General features: G+C 39.4%; 1 pseudogene; it reads right to left on the bottom strand.

Annotated features, from left to right (window-relative positions):
• The window catches only part of LOC118594552, a 154587-nt pseudogene extending 144257 nt beyond the window's left edge, over window positions 1-10330 (bottom strand).
• Between the last annotated feature and the right edge of the window lie 4312 nt (window positions 10331-14642).

Below are 14642 nucleotides of genomic sequence, written 5' to 3'. Positions count from 1 at the left end.
TTATTTTTTATTTCTGCAAGTACTGAACAAATCCTGCAATCCTCCTAAATCACATAAACTGATAAATAAAGGGCTACATTTTTTTTTCTTACACTTAACTGGTAATTCACTGATTTCAATAATACAGGGTCACAATGATATAAAACACTCATTGAGAAGAATCTGCAATTACTGCTTTTCACTTCACTGACTGTATCGTTTTTTATTTTATGTCACATACAAATGTTCTTTGAAGGAGCTAATCGAGATTGACACTGCTTGGGCTGCAGCTCCTCCCTCAGAGGCAAACAAGTGAATACCCACTTCTTTATGCCTAGTCAGAGTGCCACCCACTCCAGCACCCACCCCCAACACACATATCAAAAGCCAGCAGCGTTGAATTTCAATGGCCAAGTTGTGTTCCCTTGTGGACTCTGGAAGGGCATCTGACTCCAACAAACCCCTCCACATCATACAGATGCTTGATATGGGCCCGAGACTATTTCTTACAATTTTCTTCAGGATTGAAGTGCTGATGAAATTTGCATGTGTATAGACAATTGGCTTCTTATAGGCCCATCTGTTCCTGCTGTTGAAGTTTTACCTGGAGCTCTAATTATAACCAATCCTTGCTAGAAAGGGCTGTGACATCACTGTCAGGAAGTTAGAGCATTAGGTGAGAAATACTGTGCTGAAGCAGATGGACACTGAGCAGAGATCCTCCTGCTTTGTAAATAAATATTCATTACATAAGAGTAAAAATGGAATATTGAACGCAGAAGAAAGAAAAGTAATACCTAAGTTTATTGCTTCCTTCCATTTTAAACTTACCATGTCATGCTAGTAATTCAGTTATAAGAGGGATCCATACGTATGAAAGCCATACTTTTAGTAAGCTTGGCTTTCATAGGATCCAATATGAAAGAGTACATGTACTTGCTTACATTGCCAGTTAATGGAAGATCTATTGATTTGATACTCCCATCATCCTGTGCAGCCAAGATAGCAGCTCAAAGACTGTTTCTAGGAGAACTTTTGTCACAGAATTTGCACAGCCCAGTTTCTTCCCACATAGCAAACATAATCATAATCCTTCTAGGTGCAGCCCTCCACCCCTTCTCATCAACAATCATAGGACCATTATTATAAGAGGCCAATGGGGATGCTCTTTAGTTGGGCACATGATACATCAAACATCTGCTAATCAACTCCTAGAGAGATAGCATGCAACACACAGCTCTTCCCAATGTGTGTCCTAAGGATATACAGAGCTCTTCTTGGAAGAAAAAAACTAACAAATACAGAAAAACAAAACAAGTTAAACTTCATAAAATCTCAGTAGGGAAGGGATTTTTCAAAAAGAGCTCTGGGCAAAGAGATACTTAAGACTACAACTGAACAAACACGCAGTACTTTGGGATGTGAATGACCAATTGCATGGCACTCTAAGGTTTGTTTTTGCTTTTTACTTCTAGGAACCTTCAGTTTTTGCTTCCTGATATAATATCAAGCACCCAGGAAACACATGTTGAAAATTCTCTTGTTCTTTACATTGAAGCTAGTATTGCCACAAACAGATGAATTCTTTAGAAGTCATCCGTGTTGCCCTTACTTAGGAAGAATTAGTTATAAAACATTATTTTACATTTCCTAAAAGAGAGTTCTTTGATGCAATGTTTTCACAGTGCAAACAAAAATGCATCATGATTCTAATAGGGCAAAATATGAATTCTAAACCCAACACAAATTTAGAGAAAGAATAACCTTTTTATATTTGTTTTTCTTTTCTTCACTTTTCTCTCTGTATATTCAGATTGCTTGCCCACCTCCTCTCAGATCCTCCCCTACATCCCTATCCACTCAACTTCGTCATGTTTTCCTTCATACCCACTCTTTCTCTCTCTTGTTCCTAAAACTCACCAAGTCCAGTTTGTGTTGACTGATTTCCTCTTCCAGGGAAGCCATCTCTGAAATGTGCTTGATATACCGCATGTTAATGTGATAAATCCATGGGAGTCTGGTTAAGGAGTATTATGGAAATTTATTAGGGTAAATTGAGGAAATATACTCATGAATACAGAATGGAGTAGACAGCTGAAGTCGTCCTCTAATCTGACCCTGAGCAAATCCACCTGGCAGTTTAATCGCACCAGGAAGCCTAGCCGGCAGCAGGGAAACGAGGTTGTGAACCTTCCTTTCCTTTTAAGAGATCACATACAAAGGCAAAAAGCACTGCCTCCTTAGGGTCCTATAGCCCAAGGTCATGGGCAGAGCAAATACCACTACAAAGTGCCACACCATCAAAGACAACTGCCTTTCCCTCTTATAGAAGCAATCAAAGGCCAATAGCTCCCCAAAACATGCATAGAGTGTCAAGCCTACCTCCCCTTTTCTTGGTATGTTTTCTGGCTTGAATTTGTGAAGGTCTCGTGATGCTATCACACCCACTGTGAGTTCATTTCTAGAACTCTCCTGCTATCTTCACAAAACACTGCTTCTTTGTAGACATCCCTGGTCTCTGGCTTTTACAATCTTTCTGCCTCCATTTCCACATAGATCTCTCAGCCTTGAGGGGAAGGGTGCAATATAGGCATCCTTTGTAGAGCAAAGCACTATACAGTCTTATATTCTCTGAAATTTGACAAGCTATTGGTCTCTGTTCATTGACATAGCTTTCAAGGAGAAGCTTCTCTGACAAGGGTTGAAGAGGCACTAATCTGTCTAGTGATAAGTCATTAGGAGTCATTTTCTTGTTATGCCTACTAAATTGTAGTAGCTTTCCCTTAAGGCCGATGAAATATATATCCAAAGTTCCTGACCTTGTTGACAATGTCAAATGTGGATTCTATTTTATGAAGTAAGTCTTAAATAAAATTTAAAAAAAATGGTTACTTCCCAAATATTTTTTTGCCATTATTGTACCTGTGGTCTTATCTTGCCAGACAGATTATTATCATTATAATTCTTAGAGTTCTTGAATGGGTAAAATTGATGATCACTTTTCTACTCCAATAGTGTACATATTCCCTGCTAGCAATATGAAAACTGGCCACTGGGATGAAATTTTCACTTGAATATCAGCAAGATTTCTCCATGTTCTATGACTCAAGTATGTAGTGTCTTTAGCAATAGGATTATACCATCATGTGCTGAAGGTAACCAAAAGCCGTAGCCATAGCCTGTAACAGTTAGGAGGACTATGGGTGCCTATTGGCCAACAATTCCAAGGCAGGTAGACCAGTCCTGGTACTAGGGGTTTTATTTGGTACTACATATTATTGAGTTGGGGGTATTCTCTTCCCATTATAGTATAAATATATTTAGACTTTTTTTTTTTTTTTTTTTGCTTTTCAAGACCTTTCCTGGAACTCACTCTGTAGTCCAGGCTGGCCTTGAACTCACAGAAATCTGCCTGCCTCTACCTCCCTAGTGCTGGGATTAAAGGTGTATGCCACCACCACCTGGCTAGACTATTTTTGTGTATATATATATATATGTATGTATATGTATATGTATATATGTATGTATATGTATATGTATATGTATGTATGTATATATGCATACATTTTTATGGCCACCCTGGAAGTGTCCGATTTTGTTTTAAGCAGGGTTTTACCTGGTTAGCACTTAAATGTGAGATTGAAAACTCTAACCTTTGCTGTTTTTTACCCCTCATATTTTCCCAAGATTAATTTTCCCTAAAATATTTTCTGGCATGATATAATGGGTCCACTTCAAGAAGAGCTCATATAGAGCATAGAACTAATCTAGAGTCCTTGAGAAAGTCTAAGTAAAGACAATATCTATATTCCAGAGGGTAAAATCCTTAACAGGGATTGATTGATTGATTGATTGATTGATCTGCCCATTCCTTCCTTTCTTTTCTTCTCTTCCCTGTAGTTGGAGACCTTCTCTGCAGCCACACCCCCCTCCCCAAGCCCTGTTAGTCCAACAACCCATTTGTAAAATAAACACATAGACATTTATATTATTTAAACTGCTTGGCCATTAGCTCAGGCCTACCATTGTCTAGCTCTTACTCTTATATTTAGCCCATTTCTATTAAGCTATACTTTGTCACGTGGCTTACCAGTACCTTATATCTTTCTTGCCATGGCTGCAGCTGGCGGTGTCTCTCGGCCCCAGCCTTCCACCTCCAGAATTCTCTTCTCTCTCGTCCCGCCTATACTTCCTGCCTGGCCACTGGCCAAAAAGCATTTTATTTATACAGAGTGATATCCGCAGCACTTCCCTTTCTTCTTTTCTTCCTCCCTTCTTTCTTTCTTCCCTCCTTCCCTCCCTTTTTTCTTCCTTCCTCCCTTCCTGTCTTCCTTCCCTCTTTCATTCCCTTCTTTCTTTCTGAGCTGGATTCAACATAGTCAACCTCACAAAAAGTGGGAGATGCATCATAAGACATTGTTACAGATCTCTGTCAAAGACATATCTTTTTCTTCCCATTCCAGGCAGGTTTGGGTAATATTTCTCAAGGCAGAGATAGGCAAGCAAATGTGATGAAACATTCTGCCCTAGGAAAAAACTGGCTCATTTTTCTTGAGGAGAAATGCTAATTAGGTAATAGATCTTAGCTCTGGTCAGTTGAAAGAATATTGTCCTTAACCTTGCTGAAGGGCTCTTGGAGTCAGCTGGATAGAGGTCTGCATCTTTTCAAAGGTGGTCAAGGTCAGCACAAAACTTTCTACCACATAAAGAGGAAATAATTATGGCAAAATTTCCTCTGGTTGGCCGGGCAGTGGTGGTGCATGCCTTTAATCCTAGCACTCAGGAGGTAGAGGCAGGCGGATTTCTGTGAGTTTGAGGCCAGCCTGGGCTACCAAGTGAGTTCCAAGAAAGGCGCAAAGCTACACAGGGAAATCCTGTCTCGAAAAACCAAAAAAAAGAAAAAAAATTTCCTCTGGTCATGATGACCTAAGAGCATGAAACAGGTATAATTTTCTCATTACAGATCAAGTATTGGCACCTGCATTCAAATTATTTTAATAATCTGATGGTGCATCAGGACCTTTATATTTAAATAGTATAGTTTCAGCTATTAATGAAGTTGATCTTTTGACAAATGACAAACCTGTCTATCACAAAATTGTGTTTCCTTCTTTAGCACCTAGAAGGGATTTTTCTCAAGGATCTTTTCCCAAGGTCATCTGGGGAATAATGTGGGTATACTGCAAGTGTTCAGAGGCCAGATGGACAGAAATAAACAAAGGATCATAGAAATACAAGCACAGATCACCTTTAGCGAGAAAATCAGAGGGCCTGTTTTCATGCCTTCATAAACTGTCAGCTAATTCTAAGCACATAGCCCAAAGACCACACAAATAGGAGGAAGGAAGGCCAAATGCAGTGACACTGGCTGATTTAAATATCCAAGGGTTTAGTTTGGGGTCTTGTTCATGCTTTGCATTGCTAAAGTTGATCCCAAGACTCATGCATAGATAAACAGTGCATATCCCCATATAATTCCCAAATACTTTAAACCGGAATGAGAGGACATCAACATCCAGATGATTGAGTGATATTTTCTCTAGTGGTACAGACACTGGGGACTAGATTGAAAGAACTAATTCCAAAGGAAAAGCACAAGAATCCCAGAGGGTAATATGTGTGTGTATGTGTGTGTGTGTGTGTGTGTGTGTGTGTGTGTGTGTGTGTGTGTGAGAGAGAGAGAGAGAGAGAGAGAGAGAGAGAGAGAGAGAGAATATACTCATAATCCATTTTATACACATATGAGACTATCAAAAAGTAAAACCCTTTAAAACATTTGCCACCTCCTAGGACCTGAAAACAACAACAAAACCATAGTGAACAGATAATGGACATAAAAGAGCCCTTCTTCACTGCCAATTCTTGAATACTAGAATTTCTTTCAGATAAATAGCAATCTACAATTACTGGAACTTCTTCCTCTCTTATTCTTATGCTCCCTCCAAGATGTTCAAAAAGTGTAACTTGCTCTGTAGAGAAGCAGCCAATGACAAACCTGATAGAAGAGTGTGCTAAATCCTCATCAGTACCAATTGCTCTGAGGACGTTAGAGGGCTCCATGGCTGCAAAAGTGCAGGCACTCCCTGAGACAAGGTGACATCCTTGAGTGCCATCAGCAGACTCTCCCCTTCCACATCTGCAAAGGAGAGGTTGATACAGCCAGGATAGTGCTGTTGGGGGTCCCCATTCATCACCACATCTGGAAGCCTGTTCATTATCTTCTATTGTCAGCCATTCTGCTAACTTGAAGATATGCTTATGGTCATACTCCATCTCCTGCTGTGCCAACTCACATGCTGCTTCCAGCCCCAGTGTCCCTGACTGTATACTTAGCTCCTGCCTGCCTCCACTCTGAGGGGCCTCCACGTGCACCCAGGGCCTGTGGATATAGATAGCATCAACCCCTTTAGGACCATAGAGTTTGTGACCGCTGATGTTCATGAGATCATTTTTCATGTCAGTGACATCAAGTGGGATTTTCCCAGCATCTTGGGCTGCATCAGTGTGGAAACACACCTTTCTGGAACTGCAAATCTGCCCTATTTCTGCAGTGGGCTGCTTGACACTGTAGAGCTCCACTTGATGCTGTGGAGAAACGCTTCTGAGAAATCAGTCCCCTCTGGGAGATGGTGCAAGATGGAAGTGACCTCAAGAGCATCAAGTGGACTCAACATTAGAAGACTGGGCCTGTGACTGTGTGCTGACCTGGCCTTTCCTTCCTCACTGACACATGCACAGCCAGGAACCTTGTTATCACCTGCTGGGTGGTTCATGATCAAACCAGAGCTGGAATAGCCCAGTTGACTTCACCACAGAACATCTTCAACAGAGAAATTCAAGGAAGTATCTTTCTGAGCCTCCTTTGTATGGAGATATTCCCTGTCCCTTCCCAGGAGCTCTTCTCTACTGTTTAGTGTGTGGACATTCTTAGCTGAGGGCCTAGAGGCACTGTGCGCCACCACATACCTACCCTGGGGAGGAAGAAGAACTGGAAGGAGGCTCTAGGTTCAAAGGCTGCTTTTCTGTATAGACATTGAGATCATCACTCTCTGCTGCTCAGCTGGACTGGTGCCATTAACAACTAGCATAAATAAACTTTATTTTAACCTTTAAAAAAAGTGTAACTTGCATTTAAGGCTAAAATTCAGAAGACAAAGCTAGACTTGTTGATCTAAGACTGGCCTGAGTGTGATTTGCCAATGCCACTTCTTAAAAAAAAAAAAAAAAAAAAAAAAAAAAAAAAAAAAAAAAAAAAAAAACAGAAAACCAAAACAAAAAAAAACAAAAAATCAGCGTGTTATCTTCATTGGCTGCTTAGCAAGCCTCAATATACCAATATACAGGAAACACCTTCAACTTCTTTCCTAGAAATTCAATGGGATTGTCTGTCTGTAGAAGAATTGTCTACTGTCTACTTTCATAATTAAGTCTTATTAGAACACAGCCATGCCTATTTTTGCCCTTGTCATGGCGACTTTAATCCCACAAAGCAAATATATACTGTTTATTCTCTTGTGCAAAACTTTGCCCAACTAGCAGGAGTAGCTTCAGGTTTTGCTTTTAGAGAACTGGTAAATTTTCTCATAAACTTTCATGAAGGAAGTAGAAAATCTCTACTATTTTCAAATTTTTCCCACAATGTGGTAAAATCATAAGGTCTAGAAATCAGAAGACCTAAATCCAAATCTTAGCCATATTACTTATTATTCGTGTGATTACGACATGTTCCAGAATTTCTCTCAATTGGTTTCAAAGCACTTCGTGGAATGTTTGTGAGGGTTAAATTCTGAGCCCTGAGTGTGAATTAGTTCATTATTCCCTGCCAACCTTCTCTGTGCTTCACCTGATTTGAGGGAGGACAGGGTTTACATTCTTGCAGAAATGTATTATGCAATTCCTTATTGAGGAAGCTGGAATAATTCATTTGAAAGGGGGTTTGTACTCTTTTGTTCTGGGCAGATCCCAGGGATTTAAGGGCACTCTGTGTCTCTGCAAAAGGACAGTCCTGCTCACCATGAGCTATATGCAGTCATCATTTTTATAGTTTACAAAAGAATAAATCAACTATGTTCCTCTAGATCAGTAGAGAAAACAGTAAATGAATAAAAGATTTATGCCTCAATAGAAAGGTGACTGGCTCCTGCTTTTCTGCTGATTGGAAAGAAATCTCAGCATTGTTTTGACAAAAGCTTTCTACCCAAACAGTCCGATCAACTTTTTAGTAGGCGTTTGAGTAGAATCCAAATGAAGGGTAAAATGTTTCTCTCAGATGCCATCATAATGATTGTTCTCTAAGGAGTCTGCTCAATGCTTTTCTAATTTGTCAAGACCTGAAGGTATTTTAAAAACCAGAAGTTTATTCATTTTATCCTTAAACACTTAGTGCAAGGACTTTATGTTTCTTTCTACAAAAGAAAAGTCAGGGGCCAGCGCATTGATATCCAGGCAGGGATACCATGACCCAGTGATGAACAGCCCTGCCTCATTGTGGGATTCTAGACCCTTGCTTATACTCCCTAAGTGTAATCTCCCACTTTAAGGGATTGTCTACTTGACTATTTACTCTACTTCCAGACGTTTCTTTATAACCACAGGGTACATTTTTTAACATAATATATGTAGCCAGTCCACAATTAATAAATGGGCTTTAGTTAGTTCGTCACAATGTCTCATTTATTTTCCTTTACAGTTGTTTGTTAGGAATTCAAAATTTATTCAAAACATGATGAAGTGTGGAAAGATTATTTATCTAGACTACCACATTTTATTTCTCTAGAGGATATAGATGATTATTGAAATTTATTTTAAACCCTGTGTTCTCATTTATAATTCTGTTTCATTTTACAACACATTTCATTTTTCCTGTTTCACATACTTTGAAGCCAATTTGTACTCAACATAATAAGTTTCATTACACAGGTCAGAATAGGGGGTTAAGAGCAGCTGAAGTCTCAGGTCTCACTTTAGGTTATGAAGGGATGAAAATATGTAGAAAGTCATTGTCTATATCTCTGATCAGTTGGGAGAGCTCAGTTTCACTACCTACATATCTTTCTTTTTGTCTATAAATGAAGGATGGGGGAAATACTGATCACCCTCAAGGAAAACAGAAAAACATAACCTACAACTATAGCCGTCTATCTATTGTACTAAGGTTAAAGTTTTTTTTTTGAAAGAATTATATTAATTTAGCATTATAATTCATATAATGACATCTGAATTTTGTATCATACTAGTTGTTTCATCCTTGAATCCCAGTATAACACCGGCCAAACAACTAGCTATTGATGGATGTCTAATTATCCCAAGGAGATAGTCATTGGTAGTTTTAAACTCAGTTCCTTTGGATACTATCTAGACAAAATAACCTTGCTAAAACTATTACTTCACTTTCTACAAATCTTTAAGATTAAGAGTACTTACAAGTCTTTCTGTACTGTGACTCACAAAAAGCAGAGTAGAATATTGACTGATTAGAAACCTGGCCAGATGTTGGCGCATGCTACACCAAAATAGAACCTATGCCACTCTAACACTCTCCCAATACAAAACAATCACTACAAAGTTAACAGAGTGGAGGTGATACAGTCATACATCCTACAACCAAACCAAATGACATTCAAATCACGGTTTTATGTGATGTAACCAAGTCTTGTTTTCTAAAAGCTTCTATTTCTTATGTGCAAAAATGAAAGTGCTTTGAGAAAGCTTTCCTGCCACTTTGGGATTACAGTGAAGAGCAAATGAAGTAAAGGGTATGAAGTGCCTAGTGGGCAGAAAGAGCTAAACACACACACCTTGATAATAATGCTTCTCACTTCTAGAAATAGTATCTGAAGATGAAGCCAAAGCATTCCCACAGGCTCTGAGATCAGATCATGCACCTCAGCTGGGAATCAATTTCAGAGCTCCGTACCATATTGAACACTCTCAGATGCTGATGACAGCCATTTCTGCTCATCAGGGTAAGGGAAAGGGCCAGGAGAACTGATACTCATGTGTTTCCCTGTGGGTTTGTGTCGCCCACCATGACTTCCACCAGGCTTTGTGTCTGTGCTCCAGGCTACTCTATTATTAGCTTCAGCTGCTGTATCTCCCCCAGCTGTGTGGCTATCAGGGTCCACTGCAGAATACCAATCTGTCCTCATATGGCACAAAAGCTGCTCATCAGTCTATTAAATTTTTTTCCAGAACCTGAGGCTTCCAAAATTCTCAACTCTCAGTGGTCTCTGCTTAGAAGACCTTGTTCTGAACTTACCAAGGTCTCCTTTGTTATCTGTCTCTTATCAGCTGTACTTACAGCTTGTCTGAAAAACTGACTAGCCCCATGGCCAAATTTTTCACAAAACATTCTGCCTTTTGATATTATATTTCCTCTGCAGAGAAGCCAAAGCTGGGTATGTCTGAACCTGAGAGATTATGGTTTTATTCAGTGTGGTAACACGTGTGTATATTGCCTTTTGTCTTCAGTTCTCAAGTCATGGCTCCAAAGTCCAACTACGTCGTCTTCTCACCTGTCACCCATGGCACAACCTTTTCTTTACTGTGCAGCACATTCTGTCACAACATAACAATGCCCCATGTTTGATTCTGATTTATCTCCCTGTTTGTCTCTTTTTCCTAGTAATCCATATATTATTTGTGGAGGGGGGGGAGAGAGAGAGAGAGAGAGAGAGAGAGAGAGAGAGAGAGAGAGAGAGAGCGCAGTTGAGAATTGGTTTCTTCCTCAGTTGCTCTTCACCCTACTTTTTTACACAGGTCTCTTATTCACCTGAAAGATCACTAATTTGGCTAGGTTGGCTGGGCAGTGAGCCTCAGAGATCCACGTGTCTTTGTTTCCCCATTGGTGAGATAATAAGCTTGCCTCATCACATGTAGCTTTTTACGTGGGTGCTGGGAATCAAACAAAAGTCCTAAAACTTATAGGATCAATACTGCACTGACTGGACCATCTCCGCAGTCCTCTTATGTTGTCTCTTTCAGTGTTGATATTATCATTTTAGAATCTTAGCCATTATCTTCGGGACACAATATGTAAATTAATGGCTGTGATATAAGTGGTTTTAACATCTCCAGGTTTCTTGTTTTTTAATAGTACTTCATGTTCATCACACTATGACTACACTGCTGTGTGGAGACTTTGAGTCCCCAAAAATGCTCCATCCGATGTTGCATAAGTCACCACTGTGCATATGCAGCCTTTTCTTCTTCCTGTTTATCCCAATAGTCATCTGAATGAACTGGGCAGGAAAGCAGCTAGTTAACTGAGTGCAGTAGAACACATCTGTCACCCAAGCACTTGGAAACTGACCCAGGAGGATCCAATTTAAAACAAACCTGGGATACATAGTGAGACTCACCACAAAAGAAAAGAAAGAAAGGAAGGAAGGAAGAAAGAAAGAGACATTGACGTGTTATGCTTATGATTGCTGAGACTCAGTTTGACCAAGGGAAATTCAGACTAGAAAGAAAAAAAATAGATGTCAGAATTAGGCATCAGCCAAGAGAAAAAAAAAAGTGTTCAAGGCTTTTATGCAGCAATGCCCTCTGAACTGAAACATTATCATATAGAAAGGTTCCTTAAAACTCAAGAAATTAATAAAACTCATAAGGCTCATCAAAAGAAATAACTCACAAGTCTCAGGATTTTCTTGAAATTCACAAGGTTCAGAAAGTTTCTCACCAATGTTATCGAAGTAATAACAACTACTGGAAAAAAGAGACTGTTTGGCAAGCCAACCTTCAGTCCATGCAGGGAGATCCAGGGGCCTACTTTTTACTCTGTCTAAAATGGGATTTGGGGTAATATAGCCTCTGAGTCATCCATGTTCCTGCAAGTAACCTTAATAAACTTATTGGTTCACTGAGCTAGACTTAGGTAGAATAGTTATTTTGGTCTGTTGTGGGTACACTATTGGGCGAATAAATGTTTGTTGATGCCTTATCAGAAAAAACATGTACAATAAAAGCAACATGGGTACTTCCATGTGCCAAGAAATGTCCTAAAATGGTACTAATGCTCCTAACACAGTCGATCCTTGCAGTAAACTTTTGGAGTATGAACTGGAGAAAACATACTGCAATATATTTATAAAGAGTGTAGAGTCTAGAAGGCAATTGCCTGGGCTTTAATTCTGACTCTTACTACTCATGAAGCTTTGAGGAAGTTCTTTAATTTCCCTGTGTCTTCAGTTCCTCATTCACAAAATAAAGGTAATTATACCTACGTTGTATGGTTCTCCTAAGAATTACTATGTCAAATCATATAATTCTTCAAAAAGTGAAGCTAGTATATATTAAGCTTCCGTGAAGACTTAGCTACTATTGTTAGAAAATTTATGCAGTTTCACCTGTCTACCTTGACCGTGGCTATGGGGTATTTCCCCCTAGGACAGTGCAGCCTGAGTATAGCTTACTATAACCCTGCATCTAAATTTGTATCCTTGGGAGTCACTGGCAGCTGCCTTCCTATGTACTTCAGAAGCTCAGGGCACTCCCTGTACCACGTCTGCCCTCCCTGTATGCATCAGTAGCATCTTACATTCTGTTCAGGGGCAAACTTTAGCATATGTTTCAAAGGCATTTCAACCTTTTGCATATTATTACCATAAACTCTTAAATCCCTTCTGTTACTTGAAGCAAATTGGGAGCTAATTAACTGTAATCTCTCTATAGAAAAAAAAATCTGTTTGGGCCTTTTAGAGTGGGACAGGTTTTATTTTGTAACTCCTTGCTAAGAATTCCCCATTCCCTATTTAGCATTCATTCATTTACTTATTAGCTCAAAAAATTACCCATGAAAGTGCTCAAAGGTAGATAAGCACACAGTGAAACAAATGTGCTTCCTTTGAACTGAAAGACTTCATCCTTCCAGGTGTTCTTAAGCTACATACCAGAGGTAGTGGAAGGTTGGTTCCGTTTTGTGAGATCCTTGACTCCATGAATTGTTAGCAATCTGTTCAGCCACCATATGACTGACTGACTGCTCATGTGTTAAGATAACTAGTTCTTAACTAAGTGTATTGAAATTATGGTCCAGGCTATCTATGTTCTCCTTTTAGGTTGTTTGAACTCATCCTTTAGCTGATAAAGCACATAATTTGCTCATCAACTGACACAGGAGAAAATGATGTTTTGCTCACTACAGCATTTTCTGTACTGAACAAGCCTTAGCACATGAAAGAGCTACAATAGATACTTTGTATTTAAAATCAGACTAGAAGGACAGGCCTGGAGGCTCATTCTGATCCATGTACACAGGAACAGCAATGTCAATATCACCTGCCACCATGGAACAAGGAGACACAGTTGTAATAGGATCATGAAGTGTTTGAAACTTGATCAAGGAAATAACCCAGACTGTAGACAAGAGAGCTTCCAGTATTGTGGTATTTGGAGACAGAACTTTGGGAGGTGTTTAGGCCATGAAGATGAATAACATTTTCCACCTTCATAAAAGAGACTGCAGATAGCTACCATTTTTAGGTCATGCAAGGATTCATTGAGAAAGCAGCACCCAAACCTTCATCAGAAACAGCTATGTTTACACCTTAGTTGTAGACTTCTTGCTTCTGTAGCTTATAAATTACCTATTACTTTGTTTCAGTTGAATAAGCAGACTAAGCTAGAAGAGGGGAGGGAGAGAATAATTGCAATACATTGTGGCAAACTATATGAAGGTTTTTTTTGATCAGATGACTCTGGAGCTGATCCTTCAAGAATGAACAGAAAAGAGACACAAGTACTGGGCACTGAGGTAGCACAGTGCAAGAAATGATCATCAAGAAAGAAGGTCAAAAGACTATAGACTGTCAAGTTAGCTGGAAATAGTGGAGACCTTTTGTGGCTGGCCAGGTTGTAGCAGACAAAAATGCAGTGGAAGATTAGTTAGTAATAAGACTGTAGTAAAGAAAGTGCTCTTCATTGTATGGGGTCTGAATCCACTAGAGGGTGATCCATGGGCTTATCCAGATCTGAATTGTACTTAGAAAGTGATTTTGCCATTAGATTTGGAAATGGGTGAAGGAGGAGCAGCATGGCCATGATGCATTCCAGGGAGGAGCAGTTTTGTCTGAGGAAGTAAGAGAGACTTTAGGAGTATTGAAGACACGAGCTTAACACCTGACTGGAGGAGCTAAAGGACTAGGACATTTCAGACTTAATCAGAAAGTGTACAGACATATAAACTATTGTACACAATTTTCATGTGTGAAAGACTCTCAGATTCTTACTTAACAAATCTCTGATGCCCTTAGAGGTCACAGATCCCATGTTTGCCTAATTTAATCCAGTTTATCTTCTGTGTTGGAATGTATTTTGAAGTTTCAAACTCCTAGTCAGAGAATACATGCCTATGCCAAGAGGGAATTCATGGCTTAATTTCAATTTCGTTATCCCCCAATTTTAATAAAGTTTAGTGAAAATAACATTCATTAATCCAAAACTTATCTGCATCCTGGATAGAACTCTGAAAGGAAAGATGCATCCAATTACTCACTTAGGTAGGATTATGATTAGAGACAGTACCAAACCACAAACCACTCTTATATTCAGGCTATATTTTCATCCTTTGAAGAACCCTGGATTCATTCACCGAAAACCAGATGAGTAATCATTTTGTCCTAAAGTAAGATCCCTAAACATCATTGGCAGAGATTATGTCT

The sequence above is a fragment of the Onychomys torridus genome, chromosome 13 (genome assembly GCF_903995425.1).
Source record: "Onychomys torridus chromosome 13, mOncTor1.1, whole genome shotgun sequence".
Lineage (NCBI taxonomy): Eukaryota > Metazoa > Chordata > Mammalia > Rodentia > Cricetidae > Onychomys > Onychomys torridus.
The sequence above is the reverse complement of the archived record's forward strand: the minus strand, read 5'-3'. Positions and strand labels throughout refer to the sequence as shown.